We start from the raw sequence: 14758 nt of genomic DNA on the forward strand, positions 1-14758 counted from the left end.
AAATCTGATCTCTAAGCTTACATTCTCAACAGCTATACTCCATAGCCTACTCACAATCTTATTCACTCTGCCCATTTTGCTAAGAAATGTGAGAAAGTCATGTATTTGAAGCATTGACTCAGCCCCTTCTTAGCCAAATCATCTTCTTGTTTAGGTCATTTACTTTTCAATAATTTGAAAATTGGAGGAAATATTTTGTTATGTATGATGTAAATATTTAGAATGTATTTAACAAACTTACAGCAATTTTCTCTAAGTATGTAAATGAAGTTTTTCTACTCCATTGAAATAAGTAAAATTTATTTTATTTAGATTTAATACTCTCACAATGGAACTTCTAGAAATAACTGTACATATTGTGAAGTAAAATACATACATACACATACACACTCACTCAACTAAACATTTACCCATTAGATAGAAACGCTTTCAGTTGGAAGCTGCAAGAAACATTTTAGTTCCCCTCTTAGAAGTATAACAGCTTACATAACCTCTCTGGGAGGTAAAATCTAGATACATGTTTGAAAATAGGAAGATTCAACTGTGTATTCACTTTAGGGATTTCTGGCGGGAAAGGAAAAGAGGAGTAGAAAGGGAAGAAGAAAATTAATATTTCTTGAAAACAACTTATGCATATTCATACAAACACAATTATGTGCCCTTCTGGGTAGAAGACTCTCTGTTTTCTAAAAGTCATTTATTTCATGGTTCCATGATGTTTACTGTCAGGTAACACCTGCTTATAAATCTAAAAGCCCCCTGTTATTACTAAAACGAGTACTCTATTAATTCTCAACAAAAGAGAATTTAAATATAAAAGGTCTTACAAAGAGGGGATATATCAATATACCCTTGTCTATAGCAAGCATAAATCACATAACTCAGAGAAAAAGGACTGGGTGTAAGCAGATATGAGTGTTAATAACAAACCTGATGAGGAAGAACAAATCTGACTCCATATTGAATCTGTTGCTTTTAATTTAACCTTTGTATTCTATTGCTTTAGAATAGAATTAAGAATTCTTTATAAATTAAGAATGTTGCCTAGAGTCTTAAATATAGGGATAGCTGCCTCTCAAGGTTCTGAGAAGTGTAACACTTTTCTATTCATATAGAGTTAAAAAATTGCAGAACAGAAAATAACATTTGTCTTGTTAGAGGTTCATGGGAACATCATAACCTGACAATGGACAGATGCAAGAATAAAGGATTCTGACACCAAGAAGTCTGCAATAATCAACCATATTCATTCCTTCCCCTTTTAGTATAAAAGAAGCCTAAATTCTAATGTGCGTAAGATGGTTCTTTGGGACACGAGTCCACCATTTTCTCGGTCTGCTGGCTTGCTGAATAAAATCACCATTCTCTGCACCCTTAACTCATCTCTTAATTTACTGGTCTGTCATGCAGCAAGCAGTATGAGCTTGGACTCAGTAAAAATAATACCTAATTGTTTATTGTTAAATATAAAATCACAGCAAGCTATATTACCTTTATCCAAATCATTTAGATTTTTTTCTTTTAGTTTCTCCACTAACTAAACAATGGATGATAATGTCAGCCTTACTTACATCATAAGCAATGCAAGAGAAAAAGCAGTGAATTTAATGAAAGAATAAAATTAAGTAAAAAGTTGCCAAAATGTTTCAAGAATCTTAAATACTAAATAAATGTGGAATCATCTTGTTTGTATATCTGGAAAAACTGTAAAGTTGGTACAAAACAAGGAAAAGTCTATAGGCAAAACAGTAGGGAAAACACATGAGAAATACATCACTGCCTCATTCAAGCACGTTGACAAAAATCTCTCAGGGAAGATATGGAGTACATATCTGGAGAAAGTTTTAGAAATGATGAGAGCAAAGCAGGCATGGTAGTGTAGATCCAGAGACCCATAGAATGCTTATGGTCAACCCCTGGGGTAAAGAATTCTGGTGCAAGTGGGCAAGAAAATAAAAGAAATCTGAAGAAGGCAGGACACAGGGTTTCCCTTTCTTTGAAGGCAAAGACTAGGGAGAGAAGTGATGTAAACTCATCTAGAATTTCCTCGATTTGCCAGGTTTAAACTTTTGGTGATTAATTTTTTATATATTATATTTTATAGATTTGGACACCTACACCATACTGTTTGATTGATGCCAGAGTCAACAATGACACTGAAAAACCAATTTTACAAAAACAGTATAAATTGAAATAAGAGCGGGAGATAAAATCTGCATCTCTGGAAATGCATCTTATGCTGTCTCTGTGGTCCTTGCTTTGTACCAAACAATGGATTTAATTATTCTCTAAATTGACATTGCAAATATCAAGGAAAACTACCATTAGGTTTAAAGAAGTCCATTAAAAAAGAAAATAAAGGTTTTCTAACAGCTGACTTGCTGGGTCTCAAAAAGTTTATTTAAAAAAAATCAAACTTTAAAAAACATCATTACTAGTATGCTATTCTCTTTACTTTCTGACATTTCTAGATCTTCCCCAAGATGTCACTATCAATTGGATCTTAATAAAGTAATACTGAAAACCTCAGTAAAAAATGCCAGTATGGTGGTAACAGAAAATATTCCAAGTGCATTTCTTGACTAATCATGTCCTTTTTAATATTTCAACACCAAATTCACATTCCACATAAGTTTGTGTTAATATTCCAAAAACAAAGTGAGACCAAGTTCACAAGAAAGCATGAGCACAGCAAGGAGTGAAATGAAAAGTCCAAGAGAAGAGATGGAGGCAAAACTCCTTCTGCCATACCTGATTTGTCTCTATGGCTCACCGATGATTTTTTTAACCTTTGTGCAAAGATACTTAACCAAAAAATTAAAGCGCAAAATAAACACTAGAAAAACAAGGAAATGAGACATTACCAAAAGGCCACATACCTATTTCTTCCAGATTTTCCACAAGACTTTCGAGTCAACCTTGATATGGGATTTTAGGCAAATTCAATCCCAGCATCACATTAGAATAGCCCTGTTAATAGAGACAAACAATTGTCACCACTTTGAAAATTAACTTTGCATTTCTGTCCCAATTAGTTCAATGACTCCATAGAAAATAAAACATATTCAACCTCAAATAAGGGTAACTGTTAATGCGTTCATTACTTTGTGAATTTTCAAACGTGTATAAGAACGCTTTTCTACATTTTAATGTAGAAGAGGTTAAATTCATTGGTACAAAGAAAGGACCACAGAGACAACATTTCCAAGAGATGCAGGTTTTATGTTCCACTCCTACAATGATTTGCCAGGTTTAAACTTTTGGTGATTAATTTTTTAAATTTATAGAATAAAATTATTATTATTATTTGCTTTTCAGGGCCACACCCGCAGCATATGGAAGTTCCCAGGCTAGTAGTCGAATTAGAGCTATAGCTACAGGCCTATGCTATGGCCACAGCAACATGGCATCCAAACCACATCTACGACCTACATCACAGCTCATGGCAACATCAGATCCCCGACCCAATGAGTGAGGCCAGGAACTGAACCCACATCCTCATGGATACTTGTCAGATACATTTCCACTGTGCCACAATGGGAACTCCCTAGATTTTTAAGTAAAAATTTAGAAATGCAGTTTTAAAACATATGCTCGAAAATGTCTATTGTTATCAAAGTAAAAGTCAAAAATGAAGGGCAAAGGGAAGGAATCCACTACACCAAAATTAGGATACACTACAAAGTCAAGTGCAGACACAGGGATATAGAGTTCAGAAGTGAACCCACATATCAGTGAGAACTTTATTTATCATAAGGATGATATCACAAAGGAAAGGGAAAGGTTGGTGTTGACTCATTGTATGGAGAAAGAGTCTCAGAATATGGCAAAAAATAAACTTAACTTCTAATTTTATACCATATGCAAATTTGGATTCCAAATAGATTAAAGAGTTTTAAATGTGAAAGTCATCTTTTCAAAGCTAAAAGAAAAAATTTAGGTGATCCTTTTTGAGAAAGGGAAGTAAAAAGCAATTCTGAAATAACACTTAGAAAGTATAAACAATGAGGCATACAAATGATAAATCTGGCTAAATCAAAATGAGAATTTTTCAGTGAATGATACCATAAATAAATTTTAATAGATAAACTGATAGAAGACCTAAAGCCAACAAAGAATCAATATTAGAATATATACTCAGAGGAAACATAAAAAATAAGCAAAAAAGCTTAAAATGGCATTTGCTTAGAAAGGGAAGCCAGAATAGCTTAAATACTCAAAAATATGGTTTAAAATACTCAAAAATCACTTGTTAGGAAGATGTAAATTAAAAACCAATGAGATGCCACTCATGTCATCAGAACAGCATAATCTGAATGCTGGATTCTACCCTGTGTTGGCAAGAATGCAGAAAGATGAGCACTTTCTTGTTCACTGCTAATGAAAGCATAAACAATAGAGCTATTCTTAAAAGCCATCTGGAAGACTTAAAATGCCAACCTGTTCTTTATAGACCCAAAACACCCTTGCAGAACTCCAGTGCAGCATATATACATAATCAGTTTAGATTTTATTTCACTTTTTTATTTGCAGGCTTTTCTTTCACTAATCTCTCCACTTTCATTAATGAAAATTAATGCTGGCAATTGATAAATCAAGAACTAGCAATAAGCATATCATTTAAAATTTATGATGTAAACACCAGAATCTTGTTACCTCTGTATAGCTGGATTGGGAAGTGGGAAAATGAATGGCTGAAGACAGCTAATTTTCATTATATTAAGCCTTCTGTTTCATTTGATTTTTTTTTAAATTCTGTGCATGTATTTCTTTGACAAAAGTCAAATTCAAATACAAAAGAAGCTAATTTTTAAAATAAACAAAGAACATATCACTGCCACAGCAGATTTTATTTAAATAAGCATATATTATTTTAGTACTTACACCTCAGGAAAAAAAAAGTAACACATATAGAATACCAATCACAGTGATCATCATGATCACTTAAGAATCAAAGGAGGAATTCCTCTGTGGCTCAGCAGGTTAAGGACCCAGCAGGGTCACTTCTATAGCTCAGGTCACTGCTATGGTGAGGGTTCAATCCCTGACCTCGGAACTTTCACACACCACAAGCACAGCCAAAAAGGAAAAAAAAAGAAAAAAAAAAAAAGAATCAAATGATCACTTAATTATGTAAATGAAAAAAACTTAATTAAAAAGGAAAACCTAAGCCAGTAAAGAAAACTAAAAAAAGGCAAACCAGAGATAGGAAGGCTAATTAGAATTCTTTCACACACGTTGATTGGTTGCAAATTATATGCTGGGCACTGTCCAGGTGCCACAGCCCTGCTCTTGTGGAATGTGCAATGTAATGAAGAATATGGGAAGGGTGATGATTTCAGTGTGCTAAGCATCACCGTAAGTGCATGTGTGTGTATATACACACACGGGGGCAGCATCCAATTTAAACCAAATACTCAATGAAGACATCCTGGATAAAAGTTCACAAACACTCTCTTTTCTAATTTCTTCTAGCCTAATAGGATTACAAGTTTATTTAAGATTTGCTCTGCTTGGAAACATTCCCAGAGAGTCTGAACCATCTTCTTTTAAGGAACTGTATTAGATGAAGTGAGCAATCACTAGGTGGTTCAATTTTGTTGTATTTATTTCTTTCTAGGAACTCACTGATACGAAGGAGACCCAGTTTTATAATGTGTTACTTGGAACTCTTTGTTAATATTTTCTACAATCCTGTCTTTCAAGCAGTAAAAATGAAAATGTGTTCTAATGGAAATACTATCATTTAATTGTTTCCTAAACAAAAAACAACAAAAAATTTCAACGGGCAAAGCTTAAGTGCAAGCAAGACAAATGTCTTTTGAATTCTACTATGCAAAAATAATACAAAATCCTTTGTCTAGTAAATTTCACAATTTGAAAAAAAATACTAAAAGCTTGAAGTAAATAAATGAAATAGATTTGTTATATAGGTCATAATGTGTAACCGATGTTCATAAGTAAAAATTATACCATTTTAAATGATGCTTTCATATTACATGGCATACGTCTTCTTAGAGAATGGTGAGAACTAAGAATTATTTTGTTATCTCAAAGCAAGATAGTTAACAATAGCGAAATAAGAAAACATAGATAATTGTCCACTGGTTACAAAAGCTGATAATATAACCAACACTTCAGGGATGAGAAAATAATTAAACAACCAAGGCCCAGCAAAGCAACATACTCACACATGTGGGCGATTGGTATATATATATATATATATATATATTGGTATATATGCCAATAGGAAAACAGGAACAATGATAGGCTTCTGAGGAATGGAGAATTTTTTTATTCAGAAAGCAGTCCATATTCTATATGAAGTTATTCTATTCCTACCAAAATTTATGAAAGAATTGGAAGGTATTTTGCAATAGGCATTTTTTTATGCATCAGGCATTTATGTGACATTATCATTCGTAATGATATTCCAAGTATCAAGAAAGGAAATAGCCAAGATTTTTTAAAGCTTGTTCTGCGAAGCCTATGGGCTATGAAACTGCCAACAGAAATATACAATGTTCACTACAATTAGTACCTCAAGTAGTGTGAACTCCACAGGGGGTAGGATGTTTGTTTAATTCACTTTTGGGCCCAATAAAACTAAAGTACTGCATGACACACAATAGGCACTCAGTAAGGATTTGTTAAATGCATGTATTAATCCATAGGCTAATCAACATGGAACTAGACAGTCATGGGAATTTTAAAATGAAAGAATAGGTAGAATGGACAGTGGATCTAAACCAGGTAGAGACAGTAGGCATAATGCCCTAGAGTAATCCTGGTTCTAAGTCTCAGTCAGTAATTTTTCTCAAGAGACATAAGACATGGAAACAAAGGAGTATTCTATCCTGCTGCCTTGGTTTAATATTATATAGCACATTGGAATTTCAAATAACATTAATCAAGAACACATATTTGTGAATAAAATATTGTTGTAATTTTTTTTAAATATTGACTTAACCTATACATTAATAATGCAGGATTTGTAGTTTGAGTAGTTAATCCTAGAGCCATACTGAAGTAATGATAACATATAATGTGAAGCCATGGAGCATATAAATACATACACCTAAACATTAGTTATAGCTAATCTACATGAGATGTATTTCATGAGTTGGGGGGGTCTCAAATTATCCTTCTGTTCTCCTTATACAGCATGAAGTAAAAGGAAATCCTTCAGAATTGCTAAGAAGAGGTAATCTGATTACCAAAAAACCTTATATTCACTATCTTTTAGCCATTTTGGGTAAATCATGTAAGCACTATTTTACATGGGGCCTCTGCAAGATTTATTCTTGTTTAGTTGATCTTAATAGCATCTGGATCTAAGAAAGTGGAGCAAATAATGCTTCAGGCTCCACCACGACCCTATCAAACCACTAAGGAAATACATTCAGAGGAAATGAACTGAGGTAAAAGCTTACCATGAAAACAACTGAAGCCTCAATGAAGATTAAGTTTGCTGACATCATGAGCACAATTCAAATCATACTTATTCAGGGATAGGACAAGCTTACTGATAGTCGCTTTTTACACCTACAAATTTGTTTCTAGCTCTGAATTGAAAATATTTATATTTTATTGGTATGTTCCATCAGCGAATGTTTAAAAATCAAAATTAAACCAATAAGCAGATAAATAACAATGGTAAGGTAGGTGAATAGGTAGTCATTAAAGGAAGAAGTAATGCTAGGACAGTTCAGACATGATTCTTCCCTCTTGGACTTCCTTCAGAGTAAAAGTCAGAGCCGTGTGGTGGAACTGGGTAAAAATACATTACCATATTTACACAAATATATAAAAAATACTTTGAAATCAAATTTCACTTGCTTCTATTTTTTATTGTAGTAAGAACATTTAACATGAGATCTTGCATCAATAAATTTCTAAGTGCAGTATTGTTAACTGTAGGTATAATATTGTACACCAGCTCCCTAGCACCTATTAATCTTTTATTCTTTTTCTTTTCTTTTTTTTTCTTTTTAGGGCCAAACCTGCAGCATATGGAAGTTCCCAGGCTAGGGGTCGAATCTGAGCTGTAGCTCATAGGCTAGGGTTGACTTAATTAGTTCTACAGAGGCATGTGCTCAGTGGGCGCTCAAAAACATACCACTAAGTTAATAAAAGAATTTCTTCAAAAACCACGTTAGCTTTTATTGTTGTTTTTGGCTGAAAGTATAAAGCTAAGTTAGAGGAAAACAGTAAATAAAAATTAAAGAATGCCACTACTAGAATTAGCAAAGCAGGTTTAAACACACTCAGATTATAAAGAACAACACATAGATCAAACTTTTCCTTTCATATTCTTCATTATAGAACCAGGCTTAACCTTAACAACAACAACAACAACAAAAAAAGCATGATTTAAAATTGTTTGTTTTTTTTCTCTGTCTTCTTTCATTCCTTTACTCATTCCTTCCTATGTTGGTACTTCCCTCCTTTCCTTTTTACTTGTGTAAGATAATAAGTACACTCATTCCTTTAGATATTGACCAATGGTTATTTTTATTAACATAGGTACCACGTTTAACAGCAAATCAACATTTATGATCCTTGGAACAAACACCTGGTTCTATAATTTCCTTGTTTTCTTCTCATTTTCGGTGACAAAATGAAAAGAAAAGAAAGTCTCACTTTCAGCAAAATAACTCAGTGCTTAAGTCTGTAAACAGGGCTTGGAGAAGCAAGTGGACAGCGTTAATGTGGAAGAAAATGACTGCAGACACCTTCTTGATGTTGGAGATGCTTTGTCCAAGTCTTTCAAGCCGAAAGAAACATGGTGCAGGCAGTTTAGAGATCTAGAACTCCAACCTTAGAGAAGGTCTTTCAAACCACGAAGGAAAGATATAGGGTATCGGGAGCTATAGGATTTCCTGGTCATTTGAGGGATAAATAGCCACAAATACATAAGGAGTCTGATAACTTTGAAAGGCATGGAATTCTTCATGTTTTCTCAGCCACTTGTCAAATGATTCCAAGCCCAGAACAACTTCTTTGACAAATTCATAGCCTTGATCTTATATCAGTTCTCTTGGCTTCTATCGTAATACAATACATTTATCAAGGAGAATTCTACATACTGATGTTTTGTGATAAAAATATTTCAAGGGTAAAACCAGCATATTGTCACCCAGGACATAGTATTTGTTTCATAAATGTTAAATTAATATAAAGCTACTTTAAATTTATGAACCTCTTGCTTCCTATCCACAGCTTTTTATTCAACACTTCCATTTCCTCAAAGTGATTATTCAGCTAAAGTTCCACCAACATTAAGCTACTTCTAGCATGTAACCTAATCTACACATAGCCCAAGATTAAAGAAAATTTTCCTTTTCAGAAAATACAAGCTCTTGAATGAAATGCAACTTGAATTGAGCAATATTGAGAGCAATGATTAAGAAAATCACTTCCACTGGAACGCACTGGGTCAAGCAATGGATTCTCTTATGAAGTCAATCGATCTTCAGCAAAGAAAATAAAGACAGAAGGGAGGTTCAAAGAAGCTATGTCGGGTGAGGAGGTATGCCCATTTTACAACACTAAATTCCCTTCAATTCTGCTTACTTCACAGATGTACTTAACTTATCCCTTTAGAGAAACTATCCCACATGTTTATTGGAGTACAACAAAGAAGCTATGTGACTAATGAAACAAAATGCTTTGATAGATTGAATTTTCTTATGTAATCTCATATCTAACTCAATAGAAGGATGCAATACAGATCATTCAAATCTCAGGCTGGCAGCTTTACTAAAACCATTACCTACCATAGCTTTCTTTTTTTTCTTCTTTCATTAAGACAGCAGTCATCACTTATCTGACAGCTAACTTTGATGTTGTTTATTTATTTATTGTTCACAATAATTCTTAGTCATCATTTGATTCTGAGAGTGTATTTTATTCTATGTCCTTGGTGAATGCTCTCTTAACTCTAAGATGAGATTCATATAAAGCCTGAAATGTATTCAGATGACTAAGAAATAGTCCATTTCATATATAAAGCTGTCTATTGTGCCAGCTCCTCTTTCTGTCTTTTTAAATCAAAAATTGGTGGATATTTTACCAACACACAGTATGAAATAAAGCAAATTATTGAGGTCAACAAGTTGGAAATTTTATGAGACCTAAAATTCATAAATGTATCATTAGTTTTAGAATTGAAAAAGAAATTCTGATTATACAAATATATTGCCAGAAACTACAAAACACCATCTTTTCACATATTCAAATAAATACACCCTGAAAACTTACAGACAAGAGCTCCAGCTTGATAGGTCTGTACTCTTTTACGTATATTTTTATTTAGATAAGAATCTGTAGGAAACTGGCTTCATGAATAATCTGGTGGGGTTTTTTCCTAATGGTTTTTAGCCACAAAAAAATATCTATAAGCCATCATTTACCGAGGATTTATATGTGTAAGCACCATACTAGGAGTTTCCCAGGTACCAAACCAAACTGACAAACTCACCAGGTACTGTTAACAGTTAAGCATATATCCCTGAAATTTGAGCAGGAAATCCAAAATCCCATTCTCACACTGTTTTCTGAATTATCTTAAAGTACTCTTCACTGCATGTCAAGTCAAACATTTAAGAAAAACATTTGGGGGTACTAATTTGAAGATCCACAGAAGCTTATCAAAGACGAGAAAAAATATTTGCAAGTATACTCACTTAGCTATTGTAAACGTTTTTCAATCAATGATCCGACCCTGCTCAATTATTTTTAACAATATCAATCCTCCATACAAAGAACTTTCCTGATGAAGTCAATTTGTCAGTGTGGTCTAATTTCTAAGTACTTAAGTGTCTGGTTTATGAACTTATGTGAAAGCAGAGAAACTGGTTAAACTCTTTAGGCTTTTTTTTAATGTGGCTATATCCACCATTTCAGGTGTTACTTTTAGCAAACCCAACTATTTATTTTCATTTCTAAACTTTCATAGAATTATTGGATTAATAAAAATTTATTGATATATCTGGATACAATATGTTTTTAAAAACCATAAGCAAAGAGTTTTCTCACTTGGCCTATTTATCTGTAAAATGTGATATAATATATTTAAAGAGACATAGCTCATATATGGTTAGAGAAATGTTACAGTTGTCATTTGTGTAGGTCATACTACAATACTGAATGAAAAAGTGAATTTATCATTCAGTCAATTATAGATATATAATGCTTTCTAGAAAAGCTAGCTATTTCTATATTATATAAATGAAAACCTATACTTGGAAGGATATAATTAAATTTGGTTTACTTTCTGTACAAAGAGTAATTTGAAAATTTCCTGAAAATTTCAACTACAGCATTTTAAAATAAAGTCTGGTGGATTCTCAAATACAACCCAGAAAATTCAATTTTACAGAATTATTTTTCTTTCCATTGAAAATGAGCAAAAAAATTTCTTTGTCTTTTTAAGGCTGCACTCGTGGCATACGGAAGTTCCCAGGCTAGGGGTAGAATTGGAGCTGTTAGCTGCTGGCCTATGCCACAGCCACAGCAATGCCAGATCCGAGTTATGTCTGTGACCTACACCACAGCTCAAGGCAATGCCGGATCCTTGACCCACTGAGAGAGGCTAAGGATCAAACCCACGTCCTCATGCATACTAGTCTGGTTTGTTACCACTGAGCCACAATGGGAACTCACTGATCAAAATTTTGATTGACTTTTTTTTTTTTTTTTGCTTGGGTGTTTGTTTCTTGAAATTTGAGCACAGAAAGAGTCATTATCCTTAGGCCATGAACTACTAGGAGAATATGGTTAAGCCATTACAGCAAAGAAACAAAAGTCAATTAAAGTAACTACCATAAAGTAAGTCTAAATATTTGTCTGAAAGTGAACAAATGAATGAATCAATAATCATTATTGTTGAAAATATACAGCTCTAGATACAAATAATAATAATAACAACAATAATCTTCAATAGACAATCCTAAATGTATCCCTAATACTGATACACTGATGGGGAAAATATACTCCTGAGGTGCATGTCTTATTGACAGTGAGGAATAATATTGAGGAAGACCAAAAGACTTTGATAAATACATTACAAAGAGTTGCATCAACTCACTGCAAACACTCATATTAGTAGGATAGCAATTTAGCGGTGTTAAATTCTGAAACTAGCTCAGCAGTATCATGTAATTTGCATATCAAATATAAGTTATTTAACTCAAGAATAATGTGTACTAATAAATAAGGGAAAAAGAGATCCTTAACTATCATTTTTACTTTCTTATCAGCATCTTTAATTTTCATTGCAAATGTAAAACACTTTCCCTTTTAGTTGTATTTGTTGCAAATAATTATTTTCTGTCTTTTATCCCTGTTCAAAACATCAATAACATGACTATCCTCTGAACAATTTACATTAATTTAACAACTATATATTGGTCTGTTGGTATACCATTAGGTGTACCCTAAGCTCTAAACCACATCAAACTCTTTGTTGGCAACTTTTACATAAAGCATGTGCATTATTTATTTACATAGACTATCCAGTTGCAAATGACATGACCTCATGAACTGAAACAAAGAAAACATCTTTATGGAATGTTCGACTAGCCCCAGAGAAATCAAACTTTTTGACTAATATTCAAGGTTCATATAAAAAGTTATATATCAATTATTCCTCAATTTTAAAAAGGTACAGACAGTATAAACACCATGAGCTACTATTATCTGTATAATAGTACTTAATTATTGGTCTGATTTCTCCAAAAGAAAGAAGTTATTTTCACCTCAACTATTGATATTTCCTTATAATACACATTCAAAATAATACATATACAACAAAAGCAAAATTTTATTTCCTCACATTTTTCAAGCCTCTTATAATTTAGTATTTCTAATCTTACTAGTAGAAATCCAGAAACAAATACTGCAAAATAACGAACACAGGCACACACACACACAGAGTCCTTGAGTAGTCCTATAAATTATTTTGCCAATTTTCTCTTTAAAAGCACTAATAGTTGCCACAGTGTCACAGTACCAAAAATGAGTGATCTACTGACATAGAAGCTGTGCCTTCTGTGGATACTTTCTGAGTCTGAAATTGATTTTCTTTATTTTAGCCTGTGAGGTATATAGACTTTACCAATCATCAGAGTGAGTAACAACAATAACACATTAAAGAAACAGCAGCTGTCAGAACAATGTCAGAAGCAATAGTTCTAGGATCACAGCTTTTTGTAGGAAAAATTATCAAGAAGAGGGTTAGTAAATACTGCTTTCCTTAGGATCTAGTAAGTTGGTTTTCCAATCACTGAAATTATACCTTTTTCAGATTAGCAAGTGTACTGGGCACATGCTCCAGGAAGTTCCTGAGAATAAGAATATGATTTGAGGCAAACAACATTTTCATTGTAAATATAACTTCTCTAAAGTATTTTCTAATGTTTGAGTAGAGTTCATTACATCAAACCCTATTTCCACAGAAAAAAAGTTTGTTCATTTGCAATTATTTCTAATGAACTCTACTAAAACATTCTATGAATGTTATAAATACATGTTATACTAATTTGTTTACATATGAATACTTACTATGAGACGTTAAGCTCCTTGAGGATCTTTCAAACATCTAGCCTACAGTTGGTATTAAGTAAATTTTTGTTGAGTAGACTGGTAGCTGAATAATTGAATAATTTTATCCATGAACAATAATTACTGAGTGCCTAAAATACATAGAGTTCAACTGAAATACAAAGATTAAAAATTATATGGCCCCTGATTAAGAAATTCTAGTGTTCTCCCAATATATTAACACTGTAAATATATTTTTTTTCAAAAAAAGATACAAATATAGTGCTACAGGTAATGTTCATAAACAAGAATGATTATATACTGTTTAGGGTAAAGGTGGCGATAGGAAAGGCTAATGAAGGACTTAGCATCTCACTAAACATTAAAGATGAAGGACTTAGCATCTCACTAAACATTAAAGATAGAGGATAATTAAATAGGAGAAAGTAGGAAAATATAGGCATAGTTGTGGAATAATAACACAAGGATAGTCACATTTGGTTACAACAGAAGTTTAACCTTTTTGCTCTCATTTAAAAATTATTAAGAATTCTCCTCCCTCAAAAAAAAAAAAAAGAAAGAAAGAAAGCTTCTGTCTAAGCGGATGATCTCTTTCTATAAGCACTTTATTAGCTATTAAACTGAGGGATTTTTAAATCACAAGAATAGACAAGTGTGTATTCCAGTCCTTGTCAGAACAATAATGTCATCAATTGTCATTTAGCCTCTAGAATATACTGTTGCATATTTATAAGAAAGGAGGAATGAAAAAGACAAATGAGATCTTAATATTAGTATGGAAATAATTTTGATTTCGCTGCCACCATAAAAAAGTCTTAGACTCCCTAGATCATACTTTAAAAATTGCCAGGTTACAGAAATGAAAAGATACAGAAAAAGGATAAATAGAGCAAGAATATACCTGATTTTATTGAAGGCCAAGCTAAAGATTTTAAAACAGAAACCTATTAAAGATTTTTATACAAACCTATCATATGATGGTGAACTGACTTTACATAGATTCATTTTCAAGGGCAGAAATGGGTATTGAGGTATATGAAGGCAATCTAGAAACCGTTTAGAAGATTATAAAAGAATTTACCAGGGGTAAGTAAAAAAGTGTGTGCAGACAATGCTGTAAAAAAAAAAAGAAGAAAATAAAAGCATCTTAAAGGAATCACAGAAGTTACAAAAAAAAAGTCAAGAAATAATA

At 32.8% G+C, this 14758-nt stretch overlaps 1 protein-coding gene across 10 annotated transcripts in view; it reads right to left on the reverse strand.

Annotated features, from left to right (window-relative positions):
* The window catches only part of FOXP2 (forkhead box P2), a 555422-nt gene that overhangs the window by 374365 nt on the left and 166299 nt on the right, over positions 1-14758 (reverse strand). For 9 of the 10 annotated variants that reach the window (XM_021078421.1, XM_021078435.1, XM_021078432.1 and 6 more), the window contains one exon: positions 2880-2970. The exons of the other annotated variant lie outside the window; for it this stretch is intronic. The gene's annotated coding sequence lies outside the window, so the exon portion shown is untranslated. The remainder of the gene's footprint in view (positions 1-2879; positions 2971-14758) is intronic. 10 annotated transcript variants of the gene reach the window in all.

Source organism: Sus scrofa, chromosome 18 (genome assembly GCF_000003025.6).
Source record: "Sus scrofa isolate TJ Tabasco breed Duroc chromosome 18, Sscrofa11.1, whole genome shotgun sequence".
Lineage (NCBI taxonomy): Eukaryota > Metazoa > Chordata > Mammalia > Artiodactyla > Suidae > Sus > Sus scrofa.